Raw genomic sequence first — 14,963 nt, 5'->3', positions numbered from 1 at the left:
ATTATGAAACTTACATTATGTAAGTTCCATAAAATTTTGGCAAAATTTACATCATAGGTTTATCTTAGCAATGTCTGGGACGAATTCAAAAATTAGTATGAAAAGAGTAGTGTCCCTTAGAAATATAATGATATGAAGAAATGCATTTTTAGGCGCTCTCATATGTACAATTCATACCCAAATTTTATGTAAGTTGAATCATAGGTTGATATCGACAGTCGTTTAGACTGATTTGAAAATTAGTACCGAAAGATTATTTTTTTACTATCTAAAGCTGCGGTTACACCTTACCGGACAGCTCTAACGGACGCCGAACGGATGAAAAAAAGGTTTCCGTTGACAAAATTTGTATCCGTTGGTATACTGACCAAATAAAACGTACTGGCAATGAATGCCTAACGGACACTTACAGGATATGCATAGTACGAAAAACGGAAAAGTAACGGACAGGACGGACGTCAAATCTACATCGAACGGACGAGTACCGCATAAAACGGACACCTAACGGAAGCTTCATAATAAAAAGGATGAACAAGATAAGCGGAAAATCGAACTGAGCGATATTTATGATACATATCTTTCATGACTAAGCAATGATGTTGCCCACCTCCGTTGTCTTATCATGCTTTAATTACTTGCTAAAAGGTATTTGTTATAGGGTGGATAGTTGTCTCATTGGAAATCATACTGTATTGACTTATTGTATATTACTATGTGTTTTCTTAGGTCATAGTATAGTCCAAATACACCAACTTAAAAACAAATGCTATTGTTGAAAATCATTAATATATTGCTCTAGTGGTCTCTTTGTATGTGCTTGTTCTATACTAGGCAAACAAAGAAACGTTACATTGGTTTTTAATTTGAAAATATCACATCTATTAATTTCAAATATTTTCATGATTAAAACTAGTAACCTGAATGATTTATCTATCACATTTACTCATCTATCCCAAATTCATGTATTTGGTTTTGATGTTATATATATGTTACAGTAAATAGGTGAAATTAGGAATTACATATAATTACTAAAATTTAGGAATTACAAGTAATTCCCGATGCACTTAGTTAATACAAGTAATTCCTTAAACGGCCCAGTTATTACCAGTAATTACTAATTTTAAAATGAATTATTACACCTATTTACTGACTGCTAAAACAATGTTGTATTATGGTCAGATGATCAAAAGTTATATGGTAATACTAACTAGAAGATCAGTTAGTACGTTTAAAATATTGAATAGTTGATTTGTATTAAAAATATCTTGAATAAATATGGACTTTCAAATATTTGATTAAATCAGAGTAACTTTAGTTTTAATCCAAAATGGTTAAAGATGAGCATTAAACAGAGAATTTTTGACCAATTTCAACAGACATGGAAATCAGAAATGGAAAATTCTCCCAAAGCATTATGTTTTAACATTTTAAAAAAAAACTTTGAGTTTGAAGAATATTTAGACTTATTAACTTATAAAGATAAGATAACGTTATGTAGGTTAAGAACTGGAATGAACTGTTATGTGCATTAGCTTCCAGATATTAAAAAATATATATATATTGTTAAATCATTAATAAAAATGATATAGTGAAATTATAATTCACTGTTAGCAGCCAATCTGGTTCTATTTTGTTAAATTAGCTGCGAAACAAGGTTGATGAGTTGTGCACTTGCTAGTGAATATTTGGACCTCATTGAATACGTATTCATGTGACCTTAAATTCAACCCCTAGCTGGCGATGGGTTATCTATGTATTAAGCTATTACAATTGTAAGAGTTTTGCAGAACAAATAGTCTCGCCTACTTTTGCTGTTAATCGCAGACTCAACAAAAATGAGGAAAAAATATTAAAATTTTCCTCTAGATACTATCTTTTGACTTAAGTACTATAAGAAGCTTCTGTCAAAATTGGGTAAAAATACAGGATGGTTTATAAAATCTAATGTTTTAAAATCTTTAACTGCAGAGTGTATGTAATGTTAACTGGGAAAAAAACTATGCCATTTATGATGTTTATAAGTAATATAGGGAAAAAAAGGATTTTTTTTACAAACTTTACTTTCGGATTTAGCTTCTGTCCAAGTTTGGTAGAAATCCAGGATATTTGGAGAAAGTTATTTTAAAGTTTTAAACCACAGTGCATGATTGAGATTTTAGTGTAACAAAATTATGAAAATCAATTTTGGATTGATATCATTGTCTTGCATATATAAATGCATATAGTGACGGAGTTACAAGACCTATAAAACAACCATTTTCCAGTTTCAATTCACAAACACTAAAGAGTATGCACTTTTGATGTGCCTTATATTCCTACATCCTTAAGTAAGCTCCCTTAAAATCCCTACCCTTTACTTTCTTATTTGGTACCTTGAATTATGTTTTTCATTTCAAAACAAAAACATCAAGTTAGTAAATAGCTGTAAAAATGACCAAAAAAATCAGTAATTACCAGTAATCACTGAAACAACTAGTAAATACATGTATTTACTAAATTGGCTAGTAATTACAGGTATTTACTGAAATGTTTAGTAATTACGTGTAATTCCTAATTTCACCTATTTACTGTAACATATATATGTTATATTTGTTATTCTCGTGGGATTTTGTCTATGTGTGTTACATTTTAGTGTTATGTCGTTGTTCTCCTCTTATATTTAATGCGTTTCCCTCGGTTTTAGTTTGTTACCCCGATTTTGTTTTTTGTCCATGGATTTATGAGTTTTGAACAGCGGTATACTACTGTTGCCTTTATTTATAAAACTATCGGAAATGACGTGACGTCATTTTCTGATTTCAAACAAATAACCATTTTTTAAAACAATTTACCTGTATAGAGTTGGAATCGAGTTGTCCTTTTTGTCATTTATTGTGTCGAACACGATTGTTAACAAAAGGTCGCATTAAAAATTGAAAAAGCTACACTTAAAACAATGCCCCGTCTTAGCCAAAATGAGAGAGAACGAGCTGTTGGGATGTTGGCAGGAGGAATGACTCAAGTACCGGTTGCAAATCATTTTAATGTCTCTAGAATGACTATTGCAAGGCTTAAGACTCGTCTTAGAAATACTGGCACAAAAAATGATCGCCCCCGTAGTGGCAGGCCAAGTGAAACGACGTTACGTCAAGACAGACACATCAGCATCATTCATCTCCGGAATGTAAACGCGTCACAATATAAGTTATATGGTTCGCTACTGACCCCATACGAATCCATAGAGGGTTAGTAAAATCTATAGGGGTGAGGCCGGAGGCCGAGTCCCCTATGAATTTTATTCACCCTCTATGGATCCGTAGGGGGTCAGTAGTTAACCGTATAACGAATTTATCGGACGCTGGTCTTTTTCTGCGGCGTTTTGTTGAAAAATAAACAATGAAACACAACAACATTAATAGATGACGTCGCCATTAACGCGTCATGAACCCCATATGAAACTTACTAACCCCATACGGTCTCATAGGGGGTCACCACGTGACGGCATTTAACCAATCACAACGTGATAATTCATCTGTGGTCCGATAAACTGCACGACAAACCCACGGAAGACATAACAACAGAATATCTGCTCAAACAGTTCGTAACCGATTGCATCAAGTTGGTCTAAGAGCTCGTCGTCCATTGAAGGGACCTATCCTTACACAGCGTCACAGGATGGCGCGACTTCAATGGACACGGGTACGGATTCGATGGAATAGGCAAACATGGAGACAGGTTCTTTTTACCGATTAATCTAAATTCAACTTGAAATTTATCGACGGCAGAGCCAGGGTCTACCAGAGACGCAAAGAACGATTTTCTGATGCGTGCGTGCAGGAAACAGATCGGTTTGGTTGTGGCGGAATCACTCACATCTGTATTTGATAGATGACCGAAATAATCAATTCAATAACTATAAATAAACTCAGCTTCACTATATTTGTTTACAACATATGGAAGACATATTATGTCACTTTTTAGTTTCAGGTTTTCTTTTCGGACTTGGAATCTCTTTCTTTTTTGATTCTTTAGCTGTTATACGCTTATTTTGTCCTGTGATAGTTGCCTGTTTCTGTGATACAATCTTGGAATCATTTGAAGATAGATCTATATTTGCGCCTTCCGACTTAACAGTTGAAGTTGTTTTTGAAGACTGCGATGTTTTTCTGTCTGCGGCTGTTTTAATTTCGGTATCATTTGTAATATTAACTGAGGTAGATGGCGCTTGCTGTTCTGTTTCTAATGTGATTTCAGTAACATCGGCAGTGTTTTGTTGTTGTTGAGGCACCATAGCCATACCTGGTTGAATAGGTTGCTCAACGATAATTTGATAGCCGGTATTCAGGTCAGTGTGATGCATGTATCGAAAAGGAGAATAAAACAAATACGGTCCAGCGGGGTTTCCTGGATATAAAGGCTGTACATGTTGATGTTCTGATGTTATGAAAGGAACCCCGATGAACATTTCCTGTGAAAGCTGTTCACTATCTGAAGATATTGCCGGTTGTTTGGTTTCAGGGGTTGATATGTGAAGTCCATTGATTGGTTGTTGGGGTGCTCTAGGTACAGGTTGTGTTTCTGTATCATATATCACAGTTGTAGTTTTATCGGAGTTTCTGCCTGAATTGCACAAAATATTTTGTATAACAGTATTGAAAATATTGTACATTACTTCACGAGCTCTTAAACATAATAACAATAATCATTTTGTCTGTATATTTGGTTCAGAAGTCCAAGTGTGTTATAATGAATTCATATCATTTATTGGTAGGCTATAGCAGTTAAGCTATGAAACCAATTATTCGGGGTTGGTCGATAAAAAAAGACTATATGGTAATATTTTGTATCACATCAAATCTCAATGATTGAAACCGCTGTAAAACTAATGTTGAGCGTGAACTCTTTTCAGAAATAACTTTGGCAGTTTTTGGGCCATGGATAAATTTGGCTATTTCAATAATGAGTTGATTTACAGCCTATTTCACGGTTAGTGGAGTTTTATTCTCTGCGGATATCATCAGGTCAGTGGTACGCATTTCTGTGTTGACATGAATTGTCATTTCGTTGATCATAGTTAACTTTTGTTAAACTATCAATTGTTCAAAAGAGAAGGAAGTTTCTACCTTCTGGATACACTACCATAACTAGATTTCGCAATAACAGTCGGAATTTGGATTAGCTAAATTCTTCAACCTCTTAATGTTTGGTATTTTGTTTACGCTTTAGTTTGAGCGTCATTGGTGAGATTTTGGTTGAATAAATGTGTATATGGTATCTGTTGTGATTTTTATATAAGATATATGATCGTTATTAGTTGAAGAATTCCATTATTTGTGTTATCGCCCATCATAGTAATTACTATGATAAGAAGACAACAATGAGTTATGCAACATCATGTGATATAAAGCTGTTGTTCACATAAAACACAATGAGACAAAATTTTACATCGATCAATTTTTTTTTAAATCAATTTTAAAAATTATTGTACACGTTCAAGTGCCTAACAATTTGCAAGCTCGTATTCATTTTTTTTGTAATTCCCAGCACTGAAGTTTAAAGATGATAATTACGTATGATGATAATGATACATGTAAGTTACAGTTATATTTCTGTAACACAAATACAACTGGCGTTAACACTTATATATATAATACATACAACAACCAACAAGAATATCGAAACAATCTATCAGCAAGCTAACATCGTCCATCGGGACACTGTAAAATACAGGTTCATTTATAGAAATTTAAATCACACTTTTTACAAAACACAACTATATAGATGCATAAGAAGTTAAAGGGGCACTAGCTGTCAAATTTTTGTTCACCGATTCTAATCAAATTCTCATATTTGATGTAAACTATGTAAAACATTTATCCAAACTATTAAAAGACTAAATAAAACAATAAACAAGGCACAGGCATGAACATACGTAGCTTCGTTGACCTCTATAGTCATCCGATGACCATATAAGCGATGTAAACATAAATATAGATTAAGCAAACACGTGCTGTTGAATTTTTTTAGGTCTATTTAATTTCATATTACAGATAAAAAATAAATGTTTATCATCGTTTTTACCTGTATTGGAATGTTTATTTGTTGATTGAATCAGTCAATCAAATGATTTACCTTTCTTTCACTTTCAATGCTGATAATTTCTTCCTTTAGATAACTTTCCACATACAATTCACGTGCTATCAATCTCAAGTTAAGGGGTTAAATTAAAGTTCACATGAATACGGATTCAATGAGGTCGCATTATTCACTTTCAAATGAGTAATTCATAATCAATGTTTTTTTGCGTATTTTGACAAAATTAAACCTAATTGGCTTCTTAAAAGGAATTATTATTTCACTGTTTGTATTGCATTACTGATTGAGCCAAAAATAATAATTCATTAGATTTTTCATATATCTCGTAGCTAGTGCCCCTTTTAATCTCTAACCTCTTATCATAGCGTTCCGTTCATTATTGAGAGTAACATCGTTTGGTTTCATGCAAAATGTGAAAACTTCCCTAATTTATTATTTGTTTAGTCTGGGTAGACATATATAACTGTGACTGTATATTACATTAATTTGTAGGATCCTTTACTATAGATAATTTAGCTGATCTGTAGCAATAACATCTTCATGCCTTATATATCATGTACTGCAGTACGCCGCTAGATTAAAACTGACGTGGAAAGGTAACACACGGCCAGCGAAAGCTCTTTTTTGAGAGCCCAGGTGGTCGTGTGGTCTAGCGGGACGACTGCAGTGCAGGCGATTTGGTGTCACGATATCACAGTAGCATGGGTTCGAATCCCGGCGAGGGAAGAACCAAAAATTTGCGAAAGCAAATTTACAGATCTAACATTGTTGGGTTGATGTTTAGACGAGTTATATATATATATATATATATATATATATATATATATATATATATATATATATTATATACGAGATACAATTCTGACATGAATGTAAGTTGTTCCCAACTTTTGGTTTACATTTGAGTGTTGTATTCGTAATTTTACGTTGAATTTTTTAATGTTTTTTTAAAATCATACACAACATATTTCATGAAAAAACCTAAAACCAAAATATTTCACAACAATAAAAAAAGAGAATAATGGAGTGTAACAATAAAAAAAAATTAGAGAATAGCGGGGTGTAAAATAAAAACAATAGAGAATATTGCGCCGAAAAAATAAAAAAAAAAAAACAAAAGTAATAAATTACCAACAATTCTAAGATTCACAAATACATGTACATCAGTAAACTATATGGAAGTTCCCAGTTGCACTCTCATAAAATTGTTTCAAAGTGGAACGAAGGTGTGAAAATATCATAAATCTAAGAAATTGATTATCCACTGCAAGCTCAAAACCCAAACAAGCGGAAATTGTTTCGTTGTATGTTTGGAACTGTAAAATAATCCCTCCTACGAAACTACAGCTACATGTAACAAAAACATGCTCATGAATAAAAAGAAAAATCATCTAAATAGTCCTTTAATTGTTCTGTCAATAAGTAAAACACATTTCAATGTGTGCTTACATCTCATATGTCTCAGGGAACTTTGATAAAAATGGTATCACCGAAAGAAGGTGGGTTATCCACCAAATAAGAAATGAATGTTTGCCTGTATTCGTCCATTCATTTTATATATATGTTGATATTCTATTCCGTCTTTATAGACTTACTATTGTGTACGTACGGATTATCAATAAGTTTTATTGTAGTAAAGATATGTTTTAATTTACAGTTTTGTAAAAAGAGAACGGTACAATATACGGATATCATTATAAGAACATACAGACTCAGGGTTCTTAAAGACCATATAATTTGACAAAAAAAAAAAAAAACATATAAAACATATCAATTTATTTTTAATTGAAAATACCCATTTCTGAAATTGCAATAAAAAATCTAAAATAAAAATGATTTTTTAAATTCTGTTTATGTAGCAAATTTGAACCTACCTATTTCGGTGATTTCACCAAGAGAACTGGAAATCATAAAACATATTTTATGCTTAAAAACATAATTGAAAAGTTCCAACGTTAGTTGTGACATGGCAATATTTATACATATACTGACATATAATTAACCGATTTGATTTTGGTGATCTATGTATTTGAATTTGATAATTGACACTAATTTGGCTCCAATACAAAATAAACTATACTAGTTCATCTATAGAGATAAGATTGGGAATGCTTAATATGACAGTTGGTTTTTCCAAGTCATAGATACTATGATATTTCGAGCCTGGAAATTTTCTTTCTGATTTTTTTTTTAAATTCATCAACATATTTTTCCAAATCTTCAGTGACTATAATTAATTTGATTACATATTACATTTGAAATAGTTTGTGTTTTCTTAACCTTTTTATGAATCATTTGTCCTCTTTCGTACTCCTTATATTCCATACTGTTGAGTTATTATTATTATTTTGTTCACATGATCACATTTCTTCTTCCTGTTTGAACGGATTAACACTAGTCATTTGTTGGACCCTTTATAGCTTTCTGTTCAGTGTGAGCCGAAGCCCTGTGTTGAAGGCCGTACTTTGACTTTTAATGGTTTAATTTTTACTTATTGTGACTTGGAGGGAGTGTTGTCTATTTGGCACTCATACCACATCTTCTTATATCTAACTAACAAACAATAATGTACAATGGTGATTGTCGTTATCATGCTTAATAACATGTATAATGTCAAATCTTTCCTCCGCGTTATAGATTATTCTTATACGTTATAATTTACGCTATAAATGTTTGTTGTGTACTTTGCTGATCTTAAAATACATAAAACATTTAAAAGGCATTGTGGAATTGACAACAAGACATTAAAGGAACGATACACAATGATTTAAGTATTTTAAATATCAATCTGTGTAAAAGGTTAACTCACAAAAATACCGAACGCCTTTGAAAATTCAAAAAAGAAAGTCCATAATCAAAAGGCAAACTCAAAAGCCCACACACACACCAAACGGAATGATAACACTTGTTACAGTCGGAAAGGTTCACCGACAACAGAGTCGAGGAGAACATTCATAAAAAATATTTCATTAGAAGGGTAATAAAAGGCAACATAAAAAAGATCGTGCTAATTTAATCAGCACTTTTGTTCCAGCAAATTTTAACCACTTGAATTAAATCGAAGTAAATAATTCATTGGCACTGATAGTACATGTTTTTATAGTAGATTTTTCATGTAAATGTTTTCATCGCTGTCTGACATCATATAAAATTGAGAATGGAAATGGGGAATATGTCAATGCGACAACAACCCGACCATAGAGCAGAAAACAGCCGAAGGCAACCAATAGGTCTGCATTGTAGCGAGAAACTCCCGAACCTTGAGGCGTCCTTAAGCTGGTCCCCAAACAAACATGCACACTAGTTCAGTGACAACGGACGTCACACTGATGTATGAATAAAGGCAACAGTAGTATACCGCTGTTCAAAACTCATAAATCTATGGACAAAAAACAAAATCGGGGTAACAAACAAAAACTGAGGGAAACGCATTAAATATAAGAGGAGAACAACGACACAACATTAAAATGTAACACACACAGAAACGGACTAAGCATTAGACAAAATAATTGTGTCTCGTAAGTCAGATGAAGGACCTCACAGCATAATAATCTAGGTCTTAATCACTTGTTGTGCAGTACAAAGGATCTCAAAGCAAAAGACCATTGGTCTCTATCATCTATGGTTCACCAGTTACAAATATGTATTACTTATATCAAATGCATAGTAGGAATATACACTGATAATGATAGCTACGGTTCAAATGACCATCTTAATCCTGAAAACATAGCAAGCAATTCGGTAGATTATTTGTTTTGTGATCTTTGACAGTTGCAACGGAGTAATGAATTGAAGAAAATCAGTGAGAGGGAGTATAACTCATTCAGCGAATAGTTTTCAGATAAGTGGTGTCAGTTTAAGAAGCTTATAAACAGTTGGCTTTCATAACCCAAATATCTAAGCGACATCTTGTAAGGCAACTCATGCGCAAAAAAATTTAATTAGTTGAAAAAAATTAATGTCTTTCCACGGAAATGAAAAAAAGACCCAATAATAATCAGACTTAAATGAAATGCTGATGAGGATGCATGGCAATACTTGCCTCCGAAATGTTAAAGATAACGTTACAAACAATGTGCAAACGACTCCAGTTGCACACAATAATTCCTTTACACATAATAGTGTTTTAAAAATAATATACAAATATACAGATATGACACGATGGGTAAACTTGAGAAGTTGATAACATAAAATTATCGCTATTTTGTGCATTTTTCGTTTGATTTTTTTTGTGATAATTTTCATATCATGCTACTCGTTTGAGATGGAAAATTATCGCTAGAAACTAAGCTTGCACGTGGCGTTGCTAACGAAATTGACAACGTCGTCATAGGTAAAATAGCGATAAAAAATTATCATGATTATCATTGTTCATCTCAACTCGATTGCCTTTCTCGCTTTCGCCGTCCCGGCTCAAGCGAGAAAATCAATCTGGTTGAGATGATCACCGATAATCTATAATTCTTATTGTCTTTTGAAGATTTAGCAGAAAAATGATTGCTGCAATATATGGAAAATTGATGGAAATGTAAATGCGAATCCATAATTGCAATTGGACAACTTGTGTATATTTGTGTTAAATCTGTATGATTTAGGTTTAAAAGTAAATTTGATTGCATGCAATTTGTACTTTTTCTTCTTAATTGTGCTGAATTAATCCTCAGTTCCCTATCCTGACTGAAAACATAAAAGCTTATCCAAATGCCACAACTTATAAATGTGATAGCTTTCTGTGAAAAGACAAGGATCTCTGCTGAAAACTAAGGAACGCCGTAACTGCCTTATGTTAAAAACTTTCATTATATGATGGTACTTTGACATTATACGATGGTACTTTGACATTATACGATGGTACTTTGACATTATATGATGATACTTTGACATTATACGATGGTACTATGACATTATATGATGGTACTTTGACATTATACGATGGTACTTTGACATTATACGATGGAATTTTGACATTATATGATGGTACTTTGACATTATACGATGGTACTTTGACATTATATCATGGTACTTTAACATTATACTTTGCTTTGTCAATTTCGAGTAGCTCGGGTGTCTTCTGCAATTTTTATTTTACATTTTTATATCAATTGGTAATGTTTATTATTAAAAGCAACATAAATCATAATATATTGAAAAACATTTTAATTATTTTACAAAAGTCACAAAGAATGGATGATATTTAAGTTTACCTCATCCAAATTTTATGAAACTCATACACAATGCTAAGAACCACAACTCGCAGGCAGAATTCGAATTTGGACAGTGAGTCAATTACTGTTCTAAGAGTTATGGCCCTTAATAATGTAAAAAATGGCAGTTCAAAATCAAATTCTGTTCTACCTACTACATTTCGAAATCAAATTTAATGTTGAACTTGGCCGACGACTATATGACGTTCACAGAAATGGGGGGAAGTAGCATGGTTTCACTTTGAGATGATCATAGAAATTGGATGGATTTGATGCCAGGCGGGGTCATCCGTGTCCCATGGACATGTTCTTCAATTTTTTATTTTTATATTTGCAGACCATGATTTACTATTACTGTTTCTATATACGTTACATTAGAACTGATCCAAAAACAGTTTGCAAAGCAAAAACCAGAATGTGTTGTTCCTAAATTTTTATACATGTTTTGTACTATATCAAGGAGTTATAAGAACTACATTTTGTTAAATCTTTTAAGTATGTTTAATTTTTTTTTTTTATTTTTATGCGTTTTAATTGTCATATATAAAATTCTTTTCAAGTACTTATTCTTTTAATGGTATATTGAAAATTTTGTATTATTATTATTATTGTTCAACTTTATAAATATGTATATGTATCATTTCTTGGGGGCTTTCACTCATGCTACTCGTTTCAATTTGGCCTACTTAATTTCAGGGAAATTATTTTCCCCCAATTCATTAATGCATTTTATAATTTATTTAGGCTTTGTTTTATTTAAGGGTGATAATTTAGTTATTTTTTGTACCTGTTGGAATCTACCGCAGGAATTCTCATTTTTCAAATTTATACTTGTCTGGGCTCTACCAGTCAGGTTCTAATAGTACCTGTTGGGATCTACCGCAGGAATTCTCAGTTTTCAAAATTCATACTTGTCTGGGCTCTACCACTCAGGTTCTAAAAGTACCTGTTGGGATCTACCGCAGGAATTCTCAGTTTTCAAAATTCATACTTGTCTGGGCTCTACCACGCAGGTTCTAAAAGTACCTCTTGGGATCTACCGCAGGTATTCTCATTTTTCAAATTTATACCTGTCTGGGCTCTACCAGTCAGGTTTCTAAAATTAATTTTCACCTGTCAGGGCTCTACTGCAGGTTCTTAAAATTGCATAATTTAGACAATTTACTTTTTAATTAATTTAAAATTATTTTGAGTAGGTAGTGTTTTTCATTTGGTTATTTTTATTTTGTTTTATTGTAAGTTTTAACGAGTAGCCCCTAGAAAGCCAAATGATATATTTATTTTTATTTTCTTATGTATTCAGTATAATAGATTTAGAAATGATTGTGAATATGATATTAGTATACTGTGTATACATTAGTGTCTTAGTATATTAGTTTGTTAATAAAATTAGAATAGTTATTATAAAGTTTTGCGTATGATATCAAGTTTCCAGTACGGCAGGATAAATGTTCCATCCTAGTTGAACATTTCCTTTTCTACTCTAAGTATCTATAGTAGAATAGATAAATGTGGTATGATGCATGAGACTAGTTATTGTCTATAAGGACACATCAACTGTTCTTGTGGTATGGTATATGAGACTTGTTAGGTTCTGGGTGAAGACTTCTACTTGTTCTATGTGGTATGGTACATGAGACTTATTAATGTACTTTAGAAGACTTTACATTTCTATGTGTATGGTATATGAGAATTGGTAGCATTTATTTGGAGACATCTATTGTTTCTTGTGGTATGGTATATGAGACTTGTTAGTGTTCTTTATAAGACATCTACTGTTTTATTGGTATGGTATATTAGACTTGTCAGTGTTCAATGAGACTTCTACTGTTCTGACAGTTATAGGTATAAATACTGTTTCTGTGGCATTTTAAGCTAAATGAACATGTCTTTCCAATTTATTTAAAATTAGGTCTTCTAGTTGCTCCAATCTCTGGTTGCATGAAGATCTAGTGATCTGTGTTAATTACCTTTTTGGACGTCTCTGGTTTTATCCTTTTCCCAAATCATGGAAACTGCAATTTCGTTGGTCAATGACAAAGGTCACTAGAACAGAAAGTAGAACGGGGTTTCCCTAGATCTTCATGCAGCAACAGATGAGAGCAATTAGAAACATATTAAACAGATTGATATCTTTCCAAAGTTATTGGACTATATTCTTGAGTAATGTGCATTTTTCCTTTAAGTGAAAATACATAGAATAATATTGGGGTTTGGAGTAGCATTTACTCATTGCAAAACTGTTTAATTTTATATGTTTTTACTTATTCACCCTTGTAACATATTCATGACAATTTTTATTCCCTAGTCAAACCTTTGTTATCAATTGAATGATTTAGTAAGAATTTGTTATCAATTGATGTTCTAGTCAGAAATATTTGTTATCAATTTAATGTTCTAACTTCTAGTCAGAAATATTTGTTATCAATTAAAATTGAGAAAGGAAATGGGGAATGTGTCAAAGCGACAACAACCCGACCATAGAGAAGAAAACAGCCGAAGGCCACCAATAGGTCTTCAACGTAGCGAGAAACTCCAGCAACCGTAGGCGTCCTTCAGCTGGCCCCTTAAAATATGTATACTAGTACAGTAATAATGGACGACATACTAAACTCCGAATTGTACACAAGAAACTAAAATTAAAAATCATACAAGACTAACAAAGGCCAAAGGCTCCTGAATTGCGACAGGCGCAAAATTGCGGCGGGGTTAAACGTGTTTATTATATCTCAACCCTCCCCATGCATATACCTCTAGCCAATGTAGAAAAGTAAACGCATAACAATACGCACATTAAAATTCAGTTCAAAAGAAGTCCGAGTCCGATGTCAGAAGATGTAACAAAAGAAAATAAATAAAATGACAATAATACATAAATAACAACAGACTACTAGCAGTTAACTGACATGCCAGCTCCAGACCTCAATTAAACTGATTGAAAGATTATGTCTTCATCATATGAATATCAGGCACAATCCATCCCGTTAGGGGTTTAGTATCATACTATCATAAAATATATGAGAAGAACATAACCCGTGTCATGCCAACAACTGTTTTTTAAGTAAATGTGTTTAGTTCCGATGCAAAGACCCTATAAGTGAATCAATATTAAAGCCAAAATATGCAATCTTTAATGACCTGACAACAGTATCGTAACTATATCCTTTCTTAACAAGTCTGTTTAAAGGTTTTGTAAGCTTTTGAGGTGAATACTGACATTGTTGTGCTTTGTAAAGAATATTACCATAAAAGATTGGATGTGAAATACCTAAACGTATAAGATATAAAAAAGAAGATGTGGTATGATTGCCAATGAGACAACTGTCCACAAGAGACCAAAATGACAAAGACATTAACAACTATAGGTCACCGTACGGCCTTCAACAATGAGCAAAGCCCATACCGCATATATGAATATACAGCTATAAAAGGCCTCGATAAGACAATGTAAAACAATTCAAACGAGAAAACTAACGGCCTTAATTATATAAAAAAAGACGAAAAACAAATATGTAACACATAAACAAACGACAACCACTGAATTACAGGCTCCTGACTTGGGAGAGGCACATACATAAATAATTTGGCTGGGTTAAACATGTTAGCGGGATTCCAACCCTCCCCCTAACCTGGGACAGTTGTATAACAGTACAACATAAGAACGAACTATAAAAATCAGTTGAA

This window comes from Mytilus galloprovincialis, chromosome 14 (assembly GCF_965363235.1).
Source record: "Mytilus galloprovincialis chromosome 14, xbMytGall1.hap1.1, whole genome shotgun sequence".
Classification (NCBI taxonomy): Eukaryota; Metazoa; Mollusca; class Bivalvia; order Mytilida; family Mytilidae; genus Mytilus; species Mytilus galloprovincialis.
Note: the sequence above shows the minus strand (reverse complement) of the source record.